The sequence below is a fragment of the Dasypus novemcinctus genome, chromosome X (assembly GCF_030445035.2).
Source record: "Dasypus novemcinctus isolate mDasNov1 chromosome X, mDasNov1.1.hap2, whole genome shotgun sequence".
Classification (NCBI taxonomy): domain Eukaryota; kingdom Metazoa; phylum Chordata; class Mammalia; order Cingulata; family Dasypodidae; genus Dasypus; species Dasypus novemcinctus.
The window spans coordinates 127,870,505-127,897,958 of NC_080704.1; the positions used below are offsets into that span (position 1 = coordinate 127,870,505).

Sequence of the window (27,454 nt, forward strand, 5' to 3'; positions counted from 1 at the left end):
CATTGGAGGGGTGGCGCTTATGCACATCTCAACAGGATCTCAGAGACAGCCAAAGTAGATACAACACCAGGTAGTGGTTCTCCTGGGGGATACAGAGATGCCCATGTCCTATGGTCATGACATATGGCTCTGGAGTCCAGTGCCTTACCAGTGGGCCCTACTTTGGAATTTATGCTCCTGAGTGTGATGGAGTTGGACTCAGATGTGAAATCTCTATGAGTGCCTCTTCTGTCGCTTTTTTTGGACCTGTGGTTGGCACTGGGGTTGGTATATGCTGAGAAGACTTCAATCTCTGTACTGTCCATGTACCAGCTGGGCCCTGAGCCTCAGCAGAGTTGCAACACCTACTCTCCAGTTCATTGGACTTACCCAGATCAGCTAATAGGGAGATGAGGATGGTCAACCACCACACAGGAAACTGCCAGAGTCTACAGCTGCAAGCAGGAGAATTCCATCCATCAGCCATGTGGGATCTAAGCCCCACTCAATTTAGAGATGGAGTGGACATCATCATCCCAGGGTCCTCAGGATGGAGAAATAAAATACGGATTAGAGTGGACTTACTGGTATTCTACTATAGAACTACTATGACTCCAGCAAAAGAAGAAATTGTATCATTGATTTGGAGACAGTGGTCATGGGAGTTGCTGAAGGCAGGGAGAGGGAAAAAGAGGTGTGATATGGGTGCATTTTCAGGAATTGGCGTTGTCCTGAATGATACTGCAAGAACAGATGCAGGACACTATATATCCTGCCATAACCCACTGAATCGACTGGAAGAGAGTGTAAACTACAGCATAAACTATAATCCATGCTGTGTAGCAATGCTCCAAAATGTACTCATCAAATGCAATTAATGTACCACACTAATGAAAGGTGTTGATGTGGGAGGAGTAGGGGGAGTGGGGAGTGGGGTATATGAAAACCTCTTTTATTTTTTAATGTTACATTTTGTGTGATTTATGTATCTTTTTTAAAAAGATAATAAAGAAGGAAAAAATTTAAAAATAATGAAATTCTTTTAAAAATTAAAAAAAAAAAGGGGGAGGGATCAGATGTGGCTTAAGAAATTGGAACACCTGCCTCCCACATGGGAGGTCCCAGTTTCAGTTCCCAGTGCCTCCTAAAGAAAAAACAGACAATAAGAAGACAATGATAAAAAAAAACAATGTGCAGACAACAAGCAGATAATGAGCTCAAACAATGAGCAAAAACAACAAACAAACAAACGTGGAAGCCATTCCTGGAGGGGGAAGAAAAAAATTAAAATATATATGGGATTCCCATATACCACACCCCTCCCCCTCCCACGCTGTCATAATTAACATCTTTCATTAGTGTGGTACATTTATTACAATTGATAAACACATATTGAAGCAGTTCTACTAAACATGGTCTATAATTTACATTACAGTTTGCACGATCTTATAGGCTTTGACAAAATGTATAATGGTCTCTATCCATCCTGCAATATCATGTAGAACAATTCCAATGTCCCAAAAATGCCCCCATGTTACATCTATTCTTCCTTCACACCTCACTCAGAAGCTCTGGTGGCCACTGTCTTTATATCAATAATACAAGTTCTTCCATTGCTAGAATAATAATAAGTCTATAATAGAAGAAAAAGTGTAGTTTAGTCCATTGCTCATTCCCCAATCTTGAGGATTTTGGAATAACAGTGCCCACCCTGTTTTTAATTGAGAGAGGGCTTAGATCCCATGGGGCAGATGGACACTGTCTTCCTTCGGATGGGCATAGTCCATATTCATCTTCTTGTTAGTTGTCCTGGGTGAATCCAATGAACTGGAAAGTAGGTGTTGCAATGCTGTTGAGATTCAGGGCCCAACTGGCACATGGAAAGCCCAAAGATTTAAGTCTCTTGGACATACACCTATCAACTCTATACTAACTATAGGTTTAAATAGAAGAGGCTGAAGAGCCATGTGTAGGTAAAGTATAAGTGAGTTTAACTCTGTCACATTGGGGAGCATAAATGCCAAAGTAAGGGTACCACACTCCTGAGATTTTCTGCCCTGCTTATAGTGACCAGATGTCTCTGGAGTCTTCAGGAGCCCTGCTTTTGAGGCACTGTTTACTGTAACAGTCAATGAGATCCTGCTGAGATGTGCGTAAGCATAATCTATGGAATGACATCCCAACTCACTTTGAAATCTCTTAGCCATATAAACTAATTTGTGTTTAATATATCCCCCTTTTGGTCAAGGTCTTTTTCCAGTAACATCATACTTAATGGTGAGAAACTAGATGTTTGCTTCATGGGATTGTGACAAGAAAAGGATATCTGTTCCTACTACTCTTATTCAACATAGTGCTGGAAATTCTTAGCCAGTGCAATAAGGCAAGAAAAGGAAATAAAAGGCATATAACTTGAAAAGGAACAGGGAAACGGACTTTGGCCCAGTGGTTAGGGCGTCCGTCTACCACATGGGAGGTCCGCGGTTCAAGCCCCGGGCCTCCTTGACCCGTGTGGAGCTGGCCCATGCGCAGTGCTGATGCGCGCAAGGAGTGCCGTGCCACGCAGGGGTGTCCCCCGCGTAGGGGAGCCCCACACGCAAGGAGTGCACCCATAAGGAAAGCCGCCCAGCGCGAAGGAGGGAGCAGCCTGCCGAGGAATGGCGCTGCCCACACTTCCCGTGCCGCTGACGACAACAGAAGCGGACAAAGAAACAAGACGCAGCAAAAAGACATAGAAAACAGACAACCGGGGGAGGGGAGGGGAATTAAATAAATAAAAATAAATCTTTAAAAAAAAAAAACTTGAAAAGGAACAAATAAACCTGTTCCTATTTGCAGATAGCATGATTGTCTTTGTAGAAAATCCCGAAGAAATAAATGAGTTCAACAAAGTTGCTGGTTACAAGGCAATCATATAAGAATCAATTATATTTCTATACACCAGGAACAAACATATGAATGCCAAAACTGAAAATGTATACCCATTTATAAATACTCAAAATAATTAAATACTTAGGTGTAAATCTAACAGAACATGTATAGGGCTTGTTTACTGAAAATTGCAAAATGAAATCAAAGAAGATATAAAAAAATGGAAAGATATACTGTGTTCATTGATTAGAAGACTTAACGTAGTAAAGATGCCAATTCTCCCCAAACTGATATAGAGGTTTAATGCAATTCCTATCAAAATCTCAGCAAGATTTTTTATAAATAAAGACAAGATTATTGTATAATTTATATAGAAAGACAAAATAACTGAATTACCTAAAACAACTCTGAAAAAGACGAATCAACTGGGAGCAGTCTACTTGAATTTGAAACTTACATACTTACAGAAATTAAGATGGTGTGGTATTGGCAGAGGGATAGACACATAGATCAATGGAATGAAATAAGGACCCCAGAAATAGATCCACATAAATATGCCTAACTGGGTTTTTGGTTTGGTTTGGTTTTTTACTGAAGAGAAGTTTATTCAGTACTATAAGGAACCCAAGGAATATTCTCCAAGATATCGTCAACAGAACACAGAACCTTTAACGACCTTCCACCATATAAAGACCACATTTCACAACCCACATCTTGATGAATTTTTCTCCAGTCTTTTTTTATTTTTTTGTTTTTTAGTTGTATTTTTTAAAGATACATAGATCACAAAAAATGTTACATTAAAAAATATAAGAGATTCCCATATACCCCACACCCCACCCCATCCCACTCCTCCCACATCAACCTCGTTCATTATTGTCACATATTCATTACATTTGGTGAATACATTTTGGAGCACTGCTGCTCTGCATGGATTATAGTTCACATTGCAGTTTACACTCTCCCCCAGTACATTCAGTGGGTTATGGCAGGATATATAATGTCCAGCATCTGTCCCTGGAATATCATTAAGGACAACTCAAAGTCCCAAAAATACCCGCACATCACATCTATTCTTCCCTCTCCCTGCCCTCAACAACTACCGGGGCCACTTTCTCCACATCAGTGCTACAATTTCTTCCATTACTAGTCACAATAGTTCTATAGTAGAATACCAGTAAGTCTAAACCGTATTTTATTCCTCCATCCTGTGAACCCTGGAATGGTGATGTCCACTCCACCTCCATATCGAGAGGGGGCTTAGATCCCTCATGGTTGATGGATGAGATTCTCCTGCTTGCAGTTGTAGGCACTCTCAGTTCCCTGGTGTGGTGGTTGATCATCTTCACCTCCCTGTTAGCTGACCTGGGTAAGTCTATCCGGGTTTTTTTTTTTTACAAAGTTACTAAAGCAATTCAATGGAGAAAAGATAGACTTTTAATAAATGGAGCTGGAGCAATTGGTCATCCATAGGCAAAAAAAAAATGAAGCTCGATCTAAGTCTCAAATGGTATACAAATATTAACTCAAAATGGATCACAAAGATAAGTGTAAAACATAAAACTATTAAGCTTTTAGGGGAAAAAAGCATAGACGAAAACCATTGGGATCTAGGGATAGGCAAAAGTATGATCCACAAATGCAAGAATTCATAAACTGGGCTTCATCAAATTAAAAGCTTTTGTTCTAGGAAAGGCCCCATTAAAAGTATGAAAAGTCAGGCTTCAGAGTAGGAGAAACTATTTTCAAACCTAAAATCTGACAAAGGACTAGTATCCATAATTTAAAAAGAACTCTCAAAACTCAACAATCCAAACAATCCATTTAAAAAAAGGCAAAAGACATGTAGAGACATTTCACCAAAGAAGATATACATATGGCAAATATGCACATGAAAATATATTTAACCTCATTAGCCATTAGGGAAAAGCGAATCAAATCCACAAAGAGATTACTTCACATCTATCAGAATGGCTAAAGAAAAAACAATGCCAACACCAAATGCTGGTGAGGATGCAGAGACACTGGAAAACTCATACATTGCTGGTGGGAATGTAAAATAGTACTGCCACGCTATAATATAGTTTGTCAGTTTCTTTAAAAACTAAACATGCACCTACTATATGACCCAGCAGTTGCATTCTTGGACATCCATCCAAGGGAAGAGAAAATGTAGGTTCACACAATAATCTGTACATGAATGTTTATAACAGTTTTATTTGTAATGCTCAAAACCAAAAATGATTCAGATGTCCTTCAATAGGAGAATGGTTAAACAAACCATGGTACATACATACCACTCAGTATTAAAAAGAAATGAACTGGCAGTCAAGATCACAGTGTCCCCACACTTCTATCACCCACAGCTCAGTCAAGATGGGTTTTATATTTTCAAAATCTATGAAAATAGGTAAACAGGAGTTCATACTTATGAATTTGTGACTTCACCTGGAAAGGCAGCTAATGATGTAGAATGAAAATGAGGGAACGACAAATAGCCAAGCAGATTGCTTGGTCTCAGGAATTCCACAGATATTTTGGGACTTTCTTTGGCATTGCAGCCATCTCTTTAATAGCTGGAGTTATAAAAAAGAAAAAAGCAGCCTTCCTCTTCCCTGTCATTCCATTAGGCTTTGTCTTTATCTACCAGTATAATTGGGGCTATGGAACCCTTCTACAGAGAATGAAAGGTGAAGCAGAGAATATATTGGAAACAGGAAAGAGAAAGTTACAGCTGCCAAGAGGAATGCCATCAGTTTTGAAAGTCTTGAAAAAGCCAGAAAGGAAAGAGTAAATTCTTAGACAAATGAAATCACATTTACACACCGAATTTGAAAGCACTAAAATCTTTCATCATGGCTTTTATAGTTTTTTAAAAATGCATAAGACTTTGATATAATGGATTTTACTTTGAAATATTAAAATATAGGTTGACCACAAGGCTCTCCTGTTACTTTTACTGGAACTGTAATTGGTGCTGGGGTTTAGCGTATACCCAGGGGACATGAATCTCTGGATTGACCATGTGATAGCCAGGCCCTGACCCTCAACAGACTTGCAACTCCTACACTCTGGTGTATTGGACTTACCCCACTCAGCTAACATGGAAGTGAAGAAGGTCAACCACCACACCAGGGAGCCAAAAGTGCCTACAACTGAAAGCAGAATTGCATCCAGCATCCATGTGGAATCTAAGCCCCCTCTTGATATAGATGTGGAGTGGACACAACCATTCCAAGGTCCACAGGATAGAGGAATAGAGTATGGATTAGAGTGGACTTACTGATATTCTATTCATGAAATATTGTGATTAGTAATTGAAGAAAATGTGGCATTGGTGTGGAGAAAGTGGCCATGGTGGCTGCTGGGGGTAGGGAGTGGGAGGAAGAGATGTGATGTGGGGGCATTTTCGGGGGTTAGAGTTGTCCTGGGTGGTGCTGCAGGGACAGTTACCAGACATTGTATGTCCTCCCATGGCCCACTGGGTGGACTGTGGGAGAGTGTGGGCTATGGTGTGGACCATTGACCATGAGGTGCAGCAGTGCTCAGAGATGTATTCACCAAATGCAATGAATGTCTCATGATGATGGAGGAGGTTGTTGTTATGGGGGGATGAGTAGGGTGAAGGGGGTGGGAAGGGAAAATAAAATAAAATAAAATACAGGTTGAGGGAAGTGGACTTGGCCCAGTGGTTAGGGCATCCGTCTACCACATGGGAGGTCTGTGGTTCAAACCCCGGGCCTCCTTGACCCTTGTGGAGCTGGCCCATGTGTAGTGCTGATGTGTGCAAGGAGTGCGCTACCACGCAGGGGTGTCCCTGCGTAGGGGATCCCCATGCACAAGGAGTGTGCCCCATAAGGAGAGCTGCCCAGTGCGAAAGAAAGTAAAGCCTGATCAGGAATGGCACTGCACACACGGAGAGCTGACGCAACAAGATGATGCAACAAAAAGAAACACAGATTCCCGTGCCACTGACAACAACAGAAGTGGACAAAGAAGAACACACAGCAAATAGACACAGAGAACAGACAACTGGAGTGGGGGGGGGGGGGTAAGGGGAGAGAAATAAAATAAATTTTAAAATCTTTAAAAAAAGTACAGGTTGAGTTTTGTTAAACTACTTGAAAATAAAATGTATAACATTTAATATAAAATCATGAAGGCCACTCTAAATACCTTTGCAATTTCCTATAGATGCATGTGAATTGCAAATATTTAAAAGCAAAATTAATAAATTTTATTGTTTTGAAATTCTAAAAAAAAGAAATGAACTACTAAATCACAACAACCTGGATGAATATCCAGAGGATTATGCTGAGTGGAAAAAGCCAATCTCAAAAGGTTACATACTGTAGGAGTCAATTTGTATAACATTCTTGAATTGATAAAATTATAGACACAGAGAATAGATTTATGGCTACCAGGGTTTAAGAAGGAGGTGGGGGTGGGAGCTAAGTGGAGGTGACTATAAAATGGCAACATGATGGATTCCTATACTGATGGAAATGTCAGTGTCTTGGTTTTATCAATCCCATATCTGGCTGTGATATTTTACCACATTTTTACAAGATGTCACTAGTGGGGGAAACTGGGTAAAGGGTACATGGAATTTCTGTGTGTTTTACAATAAAATGTAACTCAATAATTATTTCAAAATGAAATGTTTAATTTGAAAAATACATATACAAAGGACTTCTCGGAAGATGGCATTGGAGTAGGTCAGTGGTGCTTAACTCTCTCAGAAAAGCAATGGAGGAAGGGCAAACCAGTCTGAGGTAGCTGTTTTCAAGAGCTGCAGACTAGGAGAGTGCTGCATATCATCCAGGAGACAGAGGGACAGAGAGACAAAAATGCCAAAATAAAAACTGTGGATCACTTGCCCCTGAGTCTGGGAATGGCACCCATCCCTCACCCTCAAGGTGAAAAGCCACAGTAAAACCCATGGATGATGCAGCCAACTGACAGGGGAATGGATGTTTTCCTCTCAGACAAGAGGGAGGGTGTGGCAGAGAGCTGAATGTGGTTTTTCTTCAATGAGGTTGGACAGCATGGCCCCCTTGGAATTTTGACTTTTGCTGGCCCAGAAAGACAAACCAGTAGAGGTTGAGTCACCTCCACAGAAAGGGTGGAAGAGTGCCGTCTGTTGGCAGTCTGGAAAAGTGGGGAGAAAAAGTTTTTGGAATTTCTCATGTCCCTATCCCCAGATCCCCTTGGATCTGGTCTATACCACATTGGTGAGTCCCTGGCCCTGTTTTGATAATTAAGGCAGGGTAATTTTAAAGATGTAGTATAAGTTGAAGTAAATCAAAGAAAAGCCATGAAACAAAACCACAAGTCAAGAGAAAGAAATTGACCATCAGGGTAAATTCACTAACATAAGTCAGATACCTAGACATCAGCAAAGAATTACAAGCCATACTAAGGAACAGGAAGAGATAATGCAGCCAAAGGAACAAATTAAAATCCTGAAAAAATACAGGATTTAAGACAACTAATCAACGATAATGACACAAATATCCTTAATCAATTCAAAGAGTTGAAGGAAAATACAGCTAAAGAAATAAAGCATATTAAGAAGACATTAGGTGAGCATAAAGAACAATTTGAAAGCTTGCAAAAACATACCAGAATTACGGGAATGAAAGACAATTGATGAGATTAAAAATACATTAGGGAAAAAAATACATTAGGGAAGTGGATGTGACTCAAGCATTTGGGCTTCTGCCTACTACAAGGGAGGTTCCAGGTTCAGTTTCTGGTGCCTCCTGGAGAAGGAGAGCTGTTGTGGTGGGCAGGCACAGCAAGCTAACACAACAAGATGATGCAACAAAAGAGACACAAAGAGAAAAGATGATGAGAGACACAACAAACCAGGGAGCTGAGGTGGTTCAAGTGATGGAGCACCTATCTTCCACATGGGAAGTCCTGAGTTCAGTTCCCAGTGCCTCCTAAAAAGAAGGCGAGCAGTCACAAAAAGCACACAGCAAATGGACACAGAGCGCATACCGTGACCATAAACAATGAGGGTATGGGTAAATAAATAAAAATAAATCTTTTGAAAAAAAAAAGAAGTTAAAAAAGTACATCAGATACATATAACAAGAAATTTGAATTGATGAAGGACAGAATTAGTGAACTTGAGGACAGACTATCTGAACTGGAAAAGACAGAACAGAAAGAGAAAAGAATGGAAAAAATGGAACAGTGACTCAGGGAACTGAATGACAATGTGAAATGCACAAACATACGCATTATCATTGCCCCAGAAGAAGAAGAGAACAGAAAAGGGGCAGAAAGAATATTTGATGAAATAATGACTCGAACCTTCCTAACCCTTATGAAAGACATAAATACCAGTATCCAAAGAGGACCTACAAAAGGACACCTATTATTCAAAATGACAAATATCAGAGATAAAGAGAGGATTCTGAAAGCAACAAGAAAGAAGTGATGCATTACATACAAGAGAACCTCAATAAGACTAAATGCTGATCTCTCATCAGAATCTATGGAGGCAAGAGGAAAATAATATGATATATTTACGACACTGAAAGAGAAAAACTATCAGCCAAGAATTCTTTATCTGGCAAAGCAGTATTTCAAAAAATGAGGATGAGTTTAAAGACTTTGCAGATCTAAAAAAATATGAGAGTATGTTAACAAAAGATCAGAATTACAAGAGATACTAAAGGAAGTGCTGAAGCTTAAAAGGAAAAAAAAACAAGGGTGAGAGACTTTCAGGAGAGTGTAGAAATGAAGAATTTTAGGAAGAGTATATTAAAGGGTAAAAAGAAAAACAAAAGTATGACATGACAACAGAGAGCCAAATGACAAAATGGATGATGTGAGTAATGCCTTTATAGTAATAACATTGAATGTTAATGACTTGAATTACCCAAACAAAAGACATAGACTGATAGAACTGATTTTCAAAATATGAGCCACCCATATGTTGTCTACAAGAGACTCACCTCAGATGTAAGGATACAACCAGTTTAAAAGAGAAAGGTTGAAAAAAGATATTTCAGGGAAGTAGATTTGGCTCAATCTACCACATGGGAGGTCCAGGGTTCAAACCCAGGGCCTCCTGACCCATGCGATGAGCTGGTCCACACACAGTGCTGATACACACAAGGAGTGTCATGCCATGCAGGGGTTTCCCCCATGTAGGGGAGCCCTACATGCAAGGAGTGCACCTTGTAAGGAGAGCCACCCAGTGCAAAAAAAGTGCAGCCTGCCCAGGAGTGGCACCACACACATGGAGAGCTGATGCAGCAAGATGATGCAACAAAAAGAGACACAGATTCCTGGTGACAAGAATACAAGCAGACACAGAAGAACTCACAGCAAATGGACACAGAGAGCAGACAACTTGGAAGGGGAGGGTGGGGAAGGGGAGAGAAATAAATAAAAATTTTAAAAATAAATAAATCTTTAAAAAAAAAGATATTTCATGGAAATAGTAACCAAAACAGAGCTGGAGTAGTGATACTAATATTGGACAAAATAGATTTTAAATGCAAAACTGTTACAAGGGATGAAGAAGGTCATTATATAATTAATAAAAGGGGCAATTCACCAAGAAGAAATAACTATACTAAATATTTATGCACCTAACCTGAATATGCCCCACGTTATATGAGGCACACACTGGCAAAACTGAAGGGAGAAATAGAAGTCTCTACAATAATATTTGGAGACTTCAATAAACCATTCTCAGCGTTGGATAGAACATCTGGACAGAGGATAAATAAGGAAACAGAGAGTCTGACTAATATGATAAATGAACTAGACCTAACAGACATTTACAGAGCCTTATACCCCAAAACAACAGGATATACATTCTTTTCAAGTGTTCATGGATCCTTCTCCACGATAAACCATACATTGGGTCAGAAAGCAGGTCTCAAGAAATGTAAAAAGATAGAATTTATACAAAACACTTTCTCTGATCATAATGGAATGAAGCTGGAAATCAACAATGGATGGAAAAAGGGAAAATTCACAGATACATGGAAATTAAACAGCACACTTAAATAATCAGTATGTATATTAGTCAGCCAAAGGGGTGCTGATGCAAAGTACCAGAAATCTGTTGGCTTTTATAGAGGGTATTTATTTGAGATAGAGCTTACAGTCACAAGGCCATAAAGAGTAAGTTACTTCCCTCACCAAAGTCTGTTGCCACATGTTGGAGCAATATGGCTGCTTTTCTTGGGCAATGTCTGTGAGGGTTCAGTCTTCCTCTTCCTCTTAAGGCTCCATGGTCCCAGCTTCTTCTGATATCAGCTGTAGGCTGGCATAAGGTTTGTCTCTCTCCTCAGGGCTCATTTCTTTCCAGGCTCAGCTGTGGTTATAGGCTGTTGGGCTCATCTCTCTTCCCAGGGCCTCTGCCTATGGAGCAGTCTCTATTCCTCTGTGTTCTTCTCCTGTGTTTCTACTTCTATGTGAGAATCTGTTTTAACCCCGCCAAGGTGGTGGGGACTCAATCCTGTATGCCCTAATGATGTGGTAGAATCAAAGCCCTAATCTTGATTTAATAAAGTAAAAGCGAAACCTCTGAATTTCATATAATCAAAGGGATATAATGTCTAGAGGAAAAGACCGGTTTACAAACATAATCAATATCTCCTTTTTATAATTCATAAATTATCAATCTGCCACAGTGGATCTAAGAAGAAATTGTAAGAGAAATAAGTAAATATCTTGAGATGAATAAAAGTGAGAACACAACCTATTAAAACCTATGGGACACTGCAAAGGCAGTGCTGAGAAGGAAATTTATAGGCCTCGATGCTTACATTTAAAAAAGAGAAAGAGTATTATCGCTGCTTTAGAATTTGTGTAGTAGGTTTTCTGCCTTCGGTTGGAAGACCCATAAAAAAGAAGAAAATGCTAAAATCAAAGACCTAACTGCGTGCCTGAAGGAGCTAGAAAAAGAACAGAAAACTAACCCCAAACCAAGCCAAAGAAAAGAAATAATAAAGATCAGAGCAAAAATAAATGAAATTGAGAACAAAAAAAAAAAACCAATAGAATCAACAAAACCAACTGTTGATTCTTTGAGAAGATCAACAAAATCAACAAACCATTATCTAGACTGACAAAGACCAAAAGAGAGAAGATGCAAATAAATAAAATCAGAAATGAGATGCAGGAAGCAGATTTGGCCCAACAGATAGGGCATCCACCTACTACATGGGAGGTCCAAGATTCAAACCCCGGGCCTCCTTGACCCGTGTGGAGCTGGCTTACATGCAGTGCTGATGTGCACAAGGAGTGCCATGCCACACAGGGGTGTCCCCCACAAAGGGGAGCACCACACACAAGGAGTGTGCCCTGCCCTGTAAGGAGAGCAGCCCAGTATGAAAAAAGTGCAGCCTGCCCAGGAGTGGTGCCGCACACACGGAGAGATGATGCAGCAAGATGACACAACAAAAAGAAACACAGATTCCCAGTGCCACTGACAAGAATACAAACAAACACAGAAGATCACACAGCAAATGGACACAGAAAGCAGACAACTGGGGGGTGGCGGGGAAGGGAAGAGAAATAAATAAAAAATAAATCTTAAAAAAAAAATGAGATGGGGGACATTACCACCGACACTGCAGAAATATAAGAGATCATAAAGGATACTGTGAACAACCATATGCGAACAAACTAGGCAACGCAGAAGAAATAGACAAATTCCTAGAAACACACTGTGGCAGTTTAAGATGATTTTATGAATCCCCAAAAGAGAAAGATTATGTTTGTAAACTATTCCTCTGGGCATGATACCCTTTGATTGAATTAAATTCAGTGAAGGGGCCTTATATTAGATTACTTGTTAAGATTGCTCTTAGGACTTTTTTATTTGACTACGTCAAAAGATGTGACTCAGGTTGAGTCCCTGCCCCCCTTGCTGGTCTGATATAAACGGACACTCACAGAGACATAGGAAGAGAGAACTCTGTCATTTTTAATCCTGACATGTGACAGAAACTAGTAGGCTAAAACAGCTGAGATGAGTCATTTTGCCTGATAGTTTACAGCTGAAATTGGGACTAGAGCAGAACAGCCAAGACTGCTATAGAAGACCCAGAAAGAAAGAAGCCCTTTACCAGGTGAGACAGGACTACAGGATCACTTAAGCATGAAGCCTCAAGAGGCTGGGCCCTTGGAGCTCAAGAGGAAGAGGAGGGAAGTGGATTTGGCTCACCTGATAGAGCATCTGCCTACCATATGGGAGGTCCAGGGTTCAAACCCAGAGCCTCCTGACCCGTGTGGAGCTGGCCCATGCTCAGTGCTGATGTGCACAAGGAGTGCCATGCCATGCAGGGGTGTCCCCGTGTAGGGGAACCCCACGCACAAGGAGTGCACCCCATAGGGAGAGCTGCCCAGTGCGGAAAAAAAAGTGCAGACTGCCCAGGAATGGCACCGTACACATGGAGAGCTGACGCAGCAAAATGAAACAACAAAAAAGAGATGCAGTTTCCCAGTGCTGCTGATGAGGATACAAGGGGACACAGAAGAACACACAGCAAATGGACACAAAAAGCAGACAACCAGCGGTGGTGGGGAGATGGGGAGAGAAATAAATAAAATAAATCTTAAAAAAAAAAAAGAGAAAGAGGAAGCCTGGAGGGGAAGGAGGGACCAAGCAGAGATCACTCACCATCTTGCTTCAACATTTGGCAGCTGACTTTGGTGAGAAAGCACCTCTCGTGGTGCTTTGAATTGCGCTTTCCACTGCCTTGGGACTGTAAGCTTTTACCCCCAAATAAATACCCTTTATAGAGGCCAATAGATTTCTGGTACTTTGCATTTGCACCACTTTGACAGACTAATATACACACAAACAGCATACGCTGATCCTAGAAGAAATAGAAGACCTCAACAAACCAATCACTAGTAAAGAGATTGAAACAGTCATCTAAAACCTCCCAAAGATGAAAAACCAGGGACCAGATGGCATCACAGGTGAGTTTTACCAAGCATTCAAAGACAATCTAATACCAATCTTGTTCAAACTCTTCCAAAACACTGAACAGGAAAGAACACTACCAAATTCATTCTATGAAACCAACACCACCCTAATATCAAAACCAAAACTGAGAGCCACTTGAGTGTAAACTTCAGATGAATTGTACAAGACATGGGACCATTTAACACAGTGGACCCCTGGTGGATGATGGACTGTAGTTAACAGTACGGGTATGAGAGCATTATCTCGTGAACTATAACAAATATACAATACTAAAACATGGTGTTTACAATATGGTGGTTTATGGGAAAAAATATACCAAATGTAAACTATGGAATGCAGTTAGCAGTAATATTTTGATGATGTTCCTTCATCACTTGTAACAAATGTTCCACAAGAATGCAAGGTGTTGGTGGTGGGGTGATGAATGGGAATCTTGTATGTTATGCATGATTGTTTTATAAACTACTTTTCTAATTTAAATAATTAAATGCAAAAAAAAAGAGGAATGAGCTGCTGATACTGGCCACGACATGGATGAATCTCAAAAATGCCAAGGAAAAAATTCTAGTCTCAAAAGGTTACACACTATATGATTCCATGTATATAACATTATAGAAAAGGCAAAACTGAGTCAACAGAAAGAAGATCAGTAGTTGTCAAGGTGGGAGGAGGCAAATGACTGCAAACAGGACCTATTTAGGGTGCTGGAGATGTTCTCTATCATGATTGTGGTGGTTCATGGGACTGAGCGCATTTGTCAAACTCACCAGATTGTACAATTGAAATTGGTACATTTTCTTGTATGTGAATTATTCCTCAGTAAAGCCTACCAGAAAAAAGTACATATACACAAATGTTTCTAGAAGCATGAATTTTTTATAACCCTAAATTGGAAATAACCACTGTATCCATTATTAGTAGGCTGGACAACATATGATATGAAATACTACATATTAAGGAAAAATAAGTACTGCCACCACAACATGGATGAATGTCACAACATAATGCTGTGCTACAAAAGTTATACACAAAAGAACACATGCAAATGGTTCCATTTACATAAAGTTCATAAGCAAACAAGAGAGGTCAAAAAAATGTTATCTTCATTAGGAGGTAATGACTGGGAGGGGCCTATGAGGTGCCTATATGTACTGTACTATCTTAAACTTTAATTTGAGTAATGGTTACATCAGTGCATTTACTACGTAGAACTTTTAATATTATATACATAATATCTGCACTTTTCATTGTATGTATGTCACACTTTAATAAAACACTTTACACATGTAGAATAGAAAAGAAAAATATAACTATATGCTATTTATAAGTGACACCTAAAACAGATGAAAACAAAAAGATGGGGGTGAAAGAATGAAAACATATTTATTTCAGCCAAATACTGAGAGCAGATGAAATAGACTTTTAGGCAAAAAGCATTATGCATGGCAATAAAAAGACATTCATCGTATAACTTTAACCTTGTGTTCCTTTCCAGAAACTGCCTATTGCATACCGTAAATTCTAATAGTTTACCTAAGTGTGGATCTTGAATTCTGTTGCTCTTTCATTCCATAGGGGACTGGTGCTGGTGTCTTCACCCAGTCTCTTCTTTAACACAGATAATGTATACCTTCTCAGCTCTGCCATGTGGCATGTCATCCATCATGGTTTATTCATATGGGAGTTTCTACACAAGTATTAGTACCATCACTAGGACTCATCTCTAGAGGACAATCCACCAACAGCCTCTGCTTGGTGTCCTCTCATCTCACTGGCATTTAGGGAGTAAGCTGATCCCTGCACTGATAACTTTCCTGAACCTTCTCCAGGAGCATGGGAAAACTAGATGTCCTAGCTATGCCAACCTCAGCACCATGGGAAACTAGGAGATCATTTTTGCCCTTGTCCAACTCACTATGCCATCATGTCATTTTTCACTTCTTACCTGGTTAACATTGTACTGGACATGGTACTTCTTTAGAGGAGCTTAACATTTTCCCAACCTTTATCTGGAGATGCAAGGGACTGGTTCTGCTATTCTAAGATTCTCGCGGGAACAGACTTTGGCCCAGTAGTTAGGGCATCCGTCTACCACATGGGAGGTCCGCGGTTCAGGCCCCGGGCCTCCTTGACCCGTGTGGAGCTGGCCCATGCGCAGTGCTGATGCACGCAAGGAGTGCCGTGTCACACAGGGGTGTCCCCCGCGTAGGGGAGCCCCATGTGCAAGGAGTGCACCCATAAGGAGAGCCGCCCAGCGCGAAGGAGGGAACAGCCTGCCGAGGAATGGCGCCGCCCACACTTCCCGTGCCGCTGACGACAACAGAAGCGGACAAAGAAACAAGACGCAGCAAAAAGACACAGAAAACAGACAACCGGGGGAGGGGAGGGGAATTAAATAAATAAAAATAAATCTCTAAAAAAAAAAAGATTCTCGCAAACTTATTTGGGAACACCCCTTCCCCTTCCTAGGAAACTCCTTCTAGGGACCAAAAAGGTCTCACTTCTCCTTCTTGTCTGGACAAGACGAAATGCTCCCTCCTTCTCAAGGTGGCATTCACCTTTTCTATCCCCTGGGTGCTTAATGAAAGAAAGGTACCAGGTTATCAAAAAAGGTGGAAACAGTTTTGGCTCAACTGATAAAGCATCTGCCTACCATATGGGAGGTCCAGGGCTTCCTGACCTGTGTGGTGAGCCAGCCCATGCACAATGCTGATGCACTCAAGGAGTGCCGTACCATACAGGGGTGTCCCCTGTGTAGGGGAACCCCACACTCAAAGAGTGCACCCCGCAAGGAAAACCACCCCTTGCAAACAAAGCACAGCCTGCCCAGGAGTGGCATCGCACACATGGAGACCTGACACAGCAAGATGACACAACAAAAAGAGACACAGATTCCCAGAGCCACTGACAAAGAATGCAGGTGGACACAGAAGAACAGCACAGCGAATGGACACAGAGAGCAGACAACGGGGGGAGGGGGGAGATAAATAAATAGATAAATAGATAGATAGATAAATCTTTTAAAAAGAAAGATGGAAACACATTGGGAGGTATTTTTAAAATTATCCATGTTACAAAGATTTTAAAGCTGTAATGTATATTACCAAATTATCCTTCAAAACAAAATATCAATTTAAACTCCCAGTAGCAGTATATGAGATATCCTTTTCTATACTCCTACAGTATTGAGCACTAACTTTGTCCAATCTGTTGTGTAAAATCTTGGTATCTCAATGTTTTAGTTTGCATTTCTTTGAGTACTAGTGAAATTGACGTTTTTGATAAATTTATTTGTCCTGCTCTGAATTTCCTGTTCATGTTCTTTGCCCGTTATTCTACTGGTCTTTTATGTTTTTCTTATTGACTTATGAGAGCTCTTTATCTAATAAGAATACTAACCCAGTTTTCCATTTATCTTCTATATTTATTTGTTGTATTATTTAGTTTTCAAGATTTTAAAATTTACATGAAGTCAAATCTATCTTTTTTATGTTTCCTGGTTTTGGCTTCATGCTTAGATGGGCTTTCTAAATGTTGATTATATGAATATTAATCTACATGTTATTGTGTATTTTATGTTTTAATGTTTCCATTTAAGTATTTAATAGATCTGAAATTTGCAAGATGTGAGATAAGGCTCTTTTCCCCTAAATTATTAACCAGTTGTCCTAATGTCCTGATGCTTTTTGCAAAGAAGAACAATATAGTGCTCCATGATTTGCCAGGATGCTGTGGCCTCAATGTAGTAACTTCAGATTATCCCCATAAACTTTCTTTTTCTCAGAAGTTACTTGAACTCTGAGGAACCCGGGTCTAACCAAAGTTAAACCTCCTAGACACATTCTCACCTGTACTTTGGGTAAATGTTAAATAGAAATGATCCTTCTGAGGGCAGGGAGAGGGGAAGAAGAGGTGCCATATGGGGGCATTTTCAGAACTTGGAGTTGTCCTGAATGATATTGCAGGGACAGATGCAGGACATCATATATCCTGCCGTAACCCACTGAATGGACTGGGGGAGAGTGTAAATTACAATGTAAACTATAATCCATGCTGTGTAGCAGTGCTCCAAAATGTATTCATCAAATGCAATGAATGTGCCACACTGATGAAAGAGGTTGTTGGTGTGGGAGGAGTGGAACGGGGTGGGGAGTGGAGTATATGGGAACCTCATATTTTTTAATGTAACATTTTGTGTAATCTATGTATCTTTTTAAAAAAGCCCTCATCCAGAGAGAGAAAGAAAGAGAGAGAGAAAGAAAGAGGAAAGGAGGAAGGGAAGGGGGGAAGGGGGGAAGGGGGGAAGGAGGGGAGGAGGGGAGGAGGGGAGGAGGGGAGGAGGGAAGGAGGGAAGGAGGGAAGGAGGGAAGGAGGGAAGGAGGGAAGGAAGGAAGGAAGGAAGGAAGGAAGGAAGGAAGGAAGGAAGGAAGGAAGGAAGGAAGGAAGGAAGGAAGGAAGGATTCTTCCAGATGTATCTTGAAGTAGCATTGGCAATGCCTTCTTCCCCATGTCACACACTGACAATTTTCCAGAGACCAATCAATGGGAATTTCCATAAAGTCTTGGCCAGAATTTCTTGAGTATCGAAGAACTCTCTGTGTCTCAGCTGTCACAGTATCATCCCTGAGCAAACCCAAAGAAGTTTATTTTAGAAAGCATAGTCATGCAAAGGAAAAGTCCTCACTGGCTGAAACATCTTCAGGATGCTGGACAAAGTATCAATTATCTTGGAGTGGCAAACCCCCTGAACTATTAATGGCATCAACTAATTACTGGAATTCCCCCAGTTTTCCACCCTAATAACCCTACTAACAGAATTCCTCAAGAAAAAGGAATCTTTTTACCTAGTCTCTGTTTACATCTACAGTGTTCCACCAGCAAATGATCCTATTTACCTCTGCCTACACCCTTACCTACCCTACCCCAACCTGCTCCTAAATTATTAAAACCAACTTCCAATTTTATTGAAAGAGCTATTTAATCACATTTCCCCCAAAAGTTGCACTTACTTCTTAAGGAATCAGGCTTTGGTTACAGTTAAGTACATAGTGTGGAAATAGGAATTACTGTCTTCAGGGTGTAGATACACTACTTCAAAGTCCTCAAATCCATGTGATGCTAAGGAATTTGATTGTCAAGCCAAATGTAACCATTAGTTTAAGTAACGAGGCAAATCTGAAAACTCTGTTTTTGACAAATAAGGGGGGCAGAATATGTAGAAATATTTGGGTTTCACATCAAATATAAGCTGAGCCATTAATCAGATGCCAGATCACATAAGCCAGGATACCAGGAAGCCCCAGAAGCTGCCCCATCCCAAGAGATCATCTAGACTGAAAAAAAAAACTGTATCCAGCTAAGAACACATGCAATTACACAGGCGATAACCCAATGGGGAGAGCAGAAAACAGTAAGAAGAGCGATGCATGCTGAGGTCAAGGGTTACCTAAGGCATTCTTTGTAGAGATGGAAAACAAATGCGTGGTTGAATACTCATCCCAAATGGCCTTCTATATATCTAATGAGAGAAGCCCACACAAAAGTGATGCTTTTATGCCACAGGAAGTCCCCGCAGACATCTGACAAAATATCCTCCCAAATACAGTTCTACACACCCACACTTGTGAAATATACACCCAGGTCAGGGAAGCATTGATTCAACGAACACTTGCCAAGAATTGTTTATGTGACATTCTCTGTACAAGGTGGTGAAGATGCAGTGGTGAGCCAAATCATCATAGTTTCAGTGCTCACAAATTTTAGGATATAGTGAGGAAAGAAAGATTTTAAATTACAATACAGCTGATCACATTGTTATTCATAAAGTACAGGATTGACACAGAATGACCAAAGGGCTCCCCATACTTCTTAATTACTAAACACCCCTGGGAAATTGTCCTCATGAATAATATCATGGTCCAGTCCCCTCTCCCTAAAGTTACAATTCATCTTGTTGGTACTTGGTAGCAGACTCATCATCCCAAAACACAAATCTGATCATGAGACATTTATTTCATATTCCTTGTTACCTACCAGATAGATTCCAAGCTCCTTGGTTAGCTTGGCAATAAAAATCCTTTACAGTTAAGCCATTATTTATTTTGTTTTCGGCTTCTGCTGTTCTCCAGATGATTCCCAATGCCTATACTAACCTACTCCCCCAATGACTCCATGTACTTTCAGGCTCCATGCCAATCCCATTTCCTTTTTGACCCCACAATTCAAATCTATCCTCAACACAGTTAGCATAATGATTTTTTATGTTTTCAATAGTTATTTTCTTAGTTTTTTAATACAATTGTCATTAGAAAAGTTGTACGTTTACAGAAAGATCATGCAGAAAAATACAATTCCCATATGTCCTACACACACAGTTTTCCCTATTAGTACCACTGTGCATTAGAATGGTACATTTGTTACAATTGGTGAAAATATTATTATAATAGTACTATTAACTATATAGCCCATAATTTACATTAGGGTTCACTGTTTGTGTAGTACAGTCCTATGGGGTTTTTATTTTTGTTCTAGTAACATATACAACCCAAATTTCCCCCTTTTAACCACATTCATATATATAATTCAATGCTCTTAATTACACTCACAATATTGTGCCATACCACCATCCATTACCAAAACCTTTCCATAACCACAAAAAGAAATTTTGTACCAATTAATCATTAATTCCCCATTCCCCCACACCCTCCCTGACCCCTGGTAACCTGTAATGTAGTTTCTGACTATATGAATTTTTTTATTCTAATTATTTCATATCAATGAGTTCATACAAAATTTGTCCTTTTGTGTCTGGCTTATTTCACTGAACATGATATCTTGAAGGTTCATCCATGTTGTCACTTGTATCACAACTTCATTCCTTTTTATAGCTGAATAATATTCCATTGTGGGAAGCAGATATAGCTCAATGGATAGAGCTTCAACCTGCCATGTAGGAGGTCCAGGGTTCAATACTCAGGGCCTCCTGGCCCATGTGGCGAGCTGGCCCACATGGAGTGCTGCCATACACAAAGAGTGTCGCCCCACACAGGGGTGCCCCTGTGCAAGGAGTGGCCCCCGCACAAGGAGTGTAGCCTCGTGCAGGAGGGCAGACTGCCCAGGAGTGGAGCTGCCCACGCAGAGAGCTGACACAGCAAGATGATGCAACAAAAAAAGAGACAGAGGAGAGACAATATGAGACGCAGTGAACTAGGGAGCTAAGGTGAAGCAAGAGAATTATCACCTCTCTCCCACTCTGGTAGGTTCTGGGATGGATTCCTGGAGCCACCTAAGGAGAATGCAACAAAGAAGAACTCATAGCAAATGGACACAGAGAGTAGACAACAGGGGGACGGAAAGGGGGAGAAATAAGGAAAAAGAAAAAAAATTCCATTGTAAAACATAATGATTTTTATTTTCAAATTTTTTTAAATTTCTCACACATCCCCTCATTGTTTGTGCTCACTGTCTGCTCTCTGTGTCCATTCACTGTGAATTCTTCCGTGTCTCCTTGTGTTCCATTTAGGCAGCACCGGGAACCAATCCTGGGACCTTCTGAAGTGGGAGGGAGATGCTCAATTTCTTGCACCACCTCAGCTCCCTGGTGTGCTGCATCTCTTATTCTCTCTCCTCTGTGTTTCTTTTTGTTGTGTCGTCTTGCTGCACCAGCTCTCCATGCAAGCCAGCACTCCTCGTGGGCCAGCTCTCTGCATGGTCCAATTCACCATGCAGGCCAGCTCGTCACACACGCCAGCACTTTGCATGGGCCACCTCTCTGCTAGGGCCACCTTGCCTTCCCTTGAAGGCCCCAGGAACCAAACCTGAACCTCCCATATGGTAGACAAGAGCCCAATTGCTTGAGACACATCTGCTTCCCACATAATGATTTTTAAATGCACATCTAACTATGTAATTCCCATGACTGAAGACTTTCAGTAGTTCCCCTTCACTTGCAGGATAAAGTTCAAGATTTTTTTTTCTTTTTTTTTTTTTATTGACTTTGTAATAATATTACATCAAAAATATATATGTGAGGTCCCATTCAACCCCGCTCCCCCACCACCCCCCCCCTCTCCCCCCCCAACAACACTCGTTCCCATCATCATGACACATCCATTGGATTTGGTAAGTACATCTTTGGGCACCTCTGCACCTCATAGTCAATGGTCCACATCATGGCCCATACTCTCCCCCATTCCATCCAGTGGGCCCTGTGAGGATTTACAATGTCCGGTGATTGCCTCTGAAGCACCATCCAGGGCAGCTCCATGTCCCAAAGACACCTCCACCTCTCATCTCTTCCTGCCTTTCCCCATACCCATCGTCCACCATGTCCACTTTTCTCAATCCAATACCACCTCTTCTATGTGGACATTGGATTGGTTGTGTCCATTGCACCTCTATGTCAAGAGGAGGCTCAAATTCCACATGGATGCTGGATGCAATCCTCCCATTTTCAGTTGTAATCACTCTAGGCTCCATGGTGTGGTGATTGTCCTTCTTCAACTCCATCTTAGCTGAGTGCGGTAAGTCCAATAAATCAGATTGTAGGTGCTGGAGTCTGTTGAGGTTCAGGACCTGGCTATCACATTGTCAGTCCAGAGATTCAAATCCCCTAAATATATCTTAAATCCCAACGTTAACTGCACCTCCAGCACATTAGCATGAAAGTCTTATGAAGGGAGATCCCATCTGAGTCCAGATTCATCACACATAAACACCATTTCCAAAGAGGGGCCATCTGCCCTGGTAGTTAACCCCATCGGCCATGGCCATAACTCTCATGGGTCTCTTTAGCCTTCAAAGGAACCAATATCTGGAGTTCAAGATTTTTAATGTGGCATATAAAGCCATCCATGATCCATGAGTTCAAGATTTTTAATGTGGCATATAAAGCCATCCATGATCCAGCTTCCTCAACTCTAATCTAATTGCTCACCCCTCTTTGCCTTGCATTTCATGCTCTGGAAATTCGAACAGCTGTAGTTTCCCACTTGCATCATTCCGTATTTTATCTCTCTGTCTTTGCTGGTGCTCTTCATTCTGTAAAGAATGTCTCAGTCATCCCTACCCTCTTCAGTTGGCTAACACTTACATATTCTTTTTAACACTAAGCTCAGGTATCATCTCTTGTAGGAAATCTCCCCAGGTATCTTCTCCCCAAAAGCTGAGTTAAATATTTCACATACAAGCTCCCATAATACAGAATGTATAGTTCTATTATATTTTTAGTTCTTTGCATAATAATTATAATTTTGGGTGTCTGTGAACCCCCACTACATTGGTAGTTCTCTAAAGGGAGAGACTCTATCTTCTGTATGTATCCTCAAGGTCTAATGCAATATGTATCACACAATAGACACTCAATAAATGTTTTCTGATTACATTAATAAATAAATACATGGTATCCTATCATTTGATAGCCAATCCGTCTCCCAATTCCAGTTACTGCCTTGGGGAGAAGTACAATATCTGTTACAAACCCAGTCATAAGTATATTTTAATAACTTTTTAAATTTGGTTAAGACTATTACAGTATTGTACATTTATAGCTCCCAATTTCAAATAATTGGTGAAAAGAACACCCTCGTTAAGTGAACTCTTTTAATAATTTGACATTTTACATAATTTCTTATTATGATTACCTCTTTATGTATCAATGTCTCCCACAAGTCTAAGACCTTTTTAAAGCTCCACACCCTTTATAATGCTTGGCATACAGTGGTGCTCAATAAATGTTTGTTGAATGAATTTATAAATCATGCATTCATGCTGTTTCTTCTACCAAAAATGCCTTTTCTATAACTAAAAAAGGGCATGAGCAGCTATATTAACATCAGACAAAACAGACTTTAAATGCACAACAATTGTGAGAGACAAAGACGGACACTACATATTAGTGAAAGGGATAATCTTTCAAGAAGAAAGAACAATCATAAACATTTATGCTCCTAACAAGGATGCCCCCAAATATGTGAGGCAAACACTGGAAAAACTAAGTGAAGGAATAGATGCCTCTACAATTATAGTGGGGGACTTTAACACACCACTATCAACTTTGGAGAGAACATCTCAAAAGAGAATCAATAAAGAAACAAAGATGTTGAACAATATATTAGAGAAGTTGGACCTAATCACATATAAAGAACATTACACCCAAATACAGCAGGATATACATTCTTCTCAAGTGCACATGGATCATTCTCCAAGATAGACCACATGCTAGGCCACAGAAAAAGACTCAATGAATTCAGAAAGATAGAAATCATACAAAATAATTTCTCTGACCACAGTGAAATGAAGCAGGAAATCTGCAAGGGCCAGAGACCCAGATTTGGCACCAAGATTTGGAAGTAAAACAACACATTCTTAGAAAAACAGTGGGTCAAGGAGGAAATCTCAAAAGAAATTAATAACTATGTTGAAACTAATGAAAATGATAACACAACATATTCAAACTTATGGGATGCAGAAAAAGCAGTACTGAGAGGGAAATTCATAGCCATAAATTCACACATCAAAAAAGAAAAAAGAGCTGAAGTTGAAGAACTAAAGGCACACTTGGAGGAATTAGTTAAAAAACAACAAACTAACCCCAAAGGAAGAAGAAAGAAAGAAAGAACAAAGATCAGGGCAGAATTAAATGAAATAGAAATAAGAAAGCACTTGAAAAAATAAACAAAACCATGAGCTGGTTCTTTTAGAAAATCAATAAAATTGACAAACCCTTAGCTAGATTAACAAAGAAAAAAGAGAGAAGATGCAAATACACAAAATAAGAAATGAGAAAGGAGATATCACCACTGACCCCACAGAAATAAAGACTATCATAAGAGGATACTTTGAAAAACTATATTCCAACAAAAACAACAATTTAGAGAAAATGGACCAATTCCTAGAAACACATAAGCAGCCTACAATGACAAAAAAAAGAATTTGACGATCTCAGCAAACCAATCACAGGTAAAGAGCATCAATCATTTAAAACCTCCCAACTAAAAAGAGCCCTGGGCCAGGTGGCATCACAGGTGAATTCTACAAAACATTCCAGAAAGAACTAACACCAATCTTACTTAAATTCTTCTAAAATATTGAAACAGAAGGAACATTGCCTAACTCATTCTATGGTGCCAACATAACTCTAGTACAAAGCCAAAGACACCACGAGAAAGGAAAATTACAGACCAATCTCTCTAATGAACCATGACATGAAAATCCTCATCAAAATACTTGCTAATCGTATTCAACAACACATTAAACAAATTATACAGCATGACCAAGTGGGGTTCATTCCTGTTATGCAAGAATGGTTCAACATAAGAAAATCAATTAATGTAATAAACTACATAAACAGATTGAAGGAAAAAAATCACATGATCATATCTATAGATGAAGAAAAAGCATTTGACAAAATACAGCACCCTTTCTTGATAAAAACACTGCAAAAGATCGGAATAGAAGAAACTTTCTGAACATGATAAAGAGTATATATGAAAAACCCACAGCTAACATTATTTACAATTGTGAAATCCTAAAATCTTTCCCTCTAAGATCAGGAAAAAGACAAGGATGCCCACTATCACCCCTCCTATTTAACATAGACTTAGAAGTACTTGCTCCAGCACTTAGGTAAGAACCAGACATAAAAGGCATCCAAATTGGAAAGGAAGAAGTCAAAATTTCACTATTTGCAGATGATATGATCCTATACATAGAAAACCCTGAGAAGTCTACAACAAAGCTTCTAGAATTTATAAATGAGTTCCATAAAGTCGCAGGTTACAAGATAAATGCACAAAAATCAGTAGCATTTCTGCACACCAATAACAAGCAATCTGAGGAGGAAATCAGGAATCAAATGCCATTCACAATAGTAAATTAAAAAATCAAATACCTAGGAATAAATTTAACTAAAGATGTAAAAGACATACACAGAAAACCACACAACACTGTTCAAGGAAATCAAAAAGACCTAAATAAATGGAAGAATATTCCCTGTTCATAGATAGGAAGACTAAATATTATTAAGATGTCTATCCTAACGAAACTGATCTACACACTCAATGCAATCCCAATAAAAATCAACATACCATTCTTTAATCAAGTAGAGAAACTAACTATGAAATTTATTTGGAAAGAAAAGAGGCCCTGAGTAGCCAAAGACATCTTGAAAAAGAAAAATGAAATTGGAGGAATCACACTACCTTACTTCAAAACATACTACAAAGCTACAGTAGTGAAAACAGCATGGTATTGGCACAAGGATAGACACACTGACCAATGGAACCGAATTGAGAGTTCTGATACAGATCCTCATATACACAGCCATATGGTATTTGACAAGGCCACCAAACCCTCTCAACTGGGAGAGAATGGCCTCTTCAACAAATGGTGACTGGAGAACTGAATATCCATATGTAAAAGAATGAAAGAGGATTCCTAACCCACATTTTATACAAAAATCAACTCAAGATGGATCAAAGACCTAAATATAAGAGCCAAGACCATAAACATGGGAAGCAAAGTAGGGAAGCATCTCCAGGTCCTTGTAATAGGAAACTGCTTCATGAACTTCATGCCAAAGCACGAGCAGAAAAAGAACAAATAGATAAATGGGACTTCCTCAATATTAAACCCTTCTGCACCTCAAAGGGGTTTGTCATGAAAGTGAAAAGAGAGCCCACACAGTGGGAGAAAATATTTGGTAACCATATATCTGATAGGAGACTTATATTTTGCGTATATAAAGAACTCCTATTTCTTGAAAATAAAAAGACAAACAACCCATTTAAAAAATGGGAAAAAGATTTGAGCAAATACTTCTCCAAAGATGATATACAAATGACTAAAAAACACATGAAAAAAAATGCTCAAAATCCCTAGCTATTAGGGAAATGCAAATCAAAACAACAATGAGGACTATCTTACTCACATTAGACTGGCAACTATCAAAAAATCAGAAGACTACAATTGTTGGAGAGAATGTGGAGGAATGGGAACACTCATCCACTGCTGGTGGGAATGCAGAAGGATCCAGCCATTCTGGAGGACAGTTTGGTGGTTTCTCAAAAAACTAGCTATAGATTTGCCATATGACCCAGCAATTCCACAGCTGGGTATATACCCAGAAGATCTGAAAACAAGGACACAACCCGATATACGCAGCACTATTCACTATTGCCAAAGCTTGGAATCAACCCAAATGCCCATCAACAAATGAATGGATAAATAAAATATGGTATATACATACAATGGAATACTACTCGGCTATAAGAACAAATACAGTACAAACACATGTAATAACATGGATGAATCTTGAGAACCTTATGTTGAGTGAAGTAATCCAGGCATTGAAGGCCAAATACTACATGACCTCTCTGATATGAAATAAGTAAACCAAGCTGTCTCAGAGAGCTGGAGACTGGATGATAAACTTTAAGGTAGTTGGAGGGTAGAGGAAGGCTGTGAGCTGACAGTTACTTGGGTGAAATCTATGATAAGCTGAAGGTAAGTATTTGTACAGGGAAGGGATAAAATGGGGGCATAGGGATAACTTAGGGTGGGCTAATGGGGCTGCATGGGATTTAGGAGCGATAGGGAAGGGAGGATGGGTCAGATTGCCCAAGAGATTGGGGA

At 39.9% G+C, this 27,454-nt stretch overlaps 1 non-coding gene across 1 annotated transcript; it reads left to right on the forward strand.

The window, feature by feature from the left end:
• Window positions 1-11,667: 11,667 nt before the first annotated feature.
• On the forward strand, window positions 11,668-11,729 carry LOC111764445 (U7 small nuclear RNA). The gene has a single exon (XR_002797047.1). It is a non-coding gene; the product is annotated as a U7 small nuclear RNA (small nuclear RNA).
• Window positions 11,730-27,454: the final 15,725 nt, after the last annotated feature.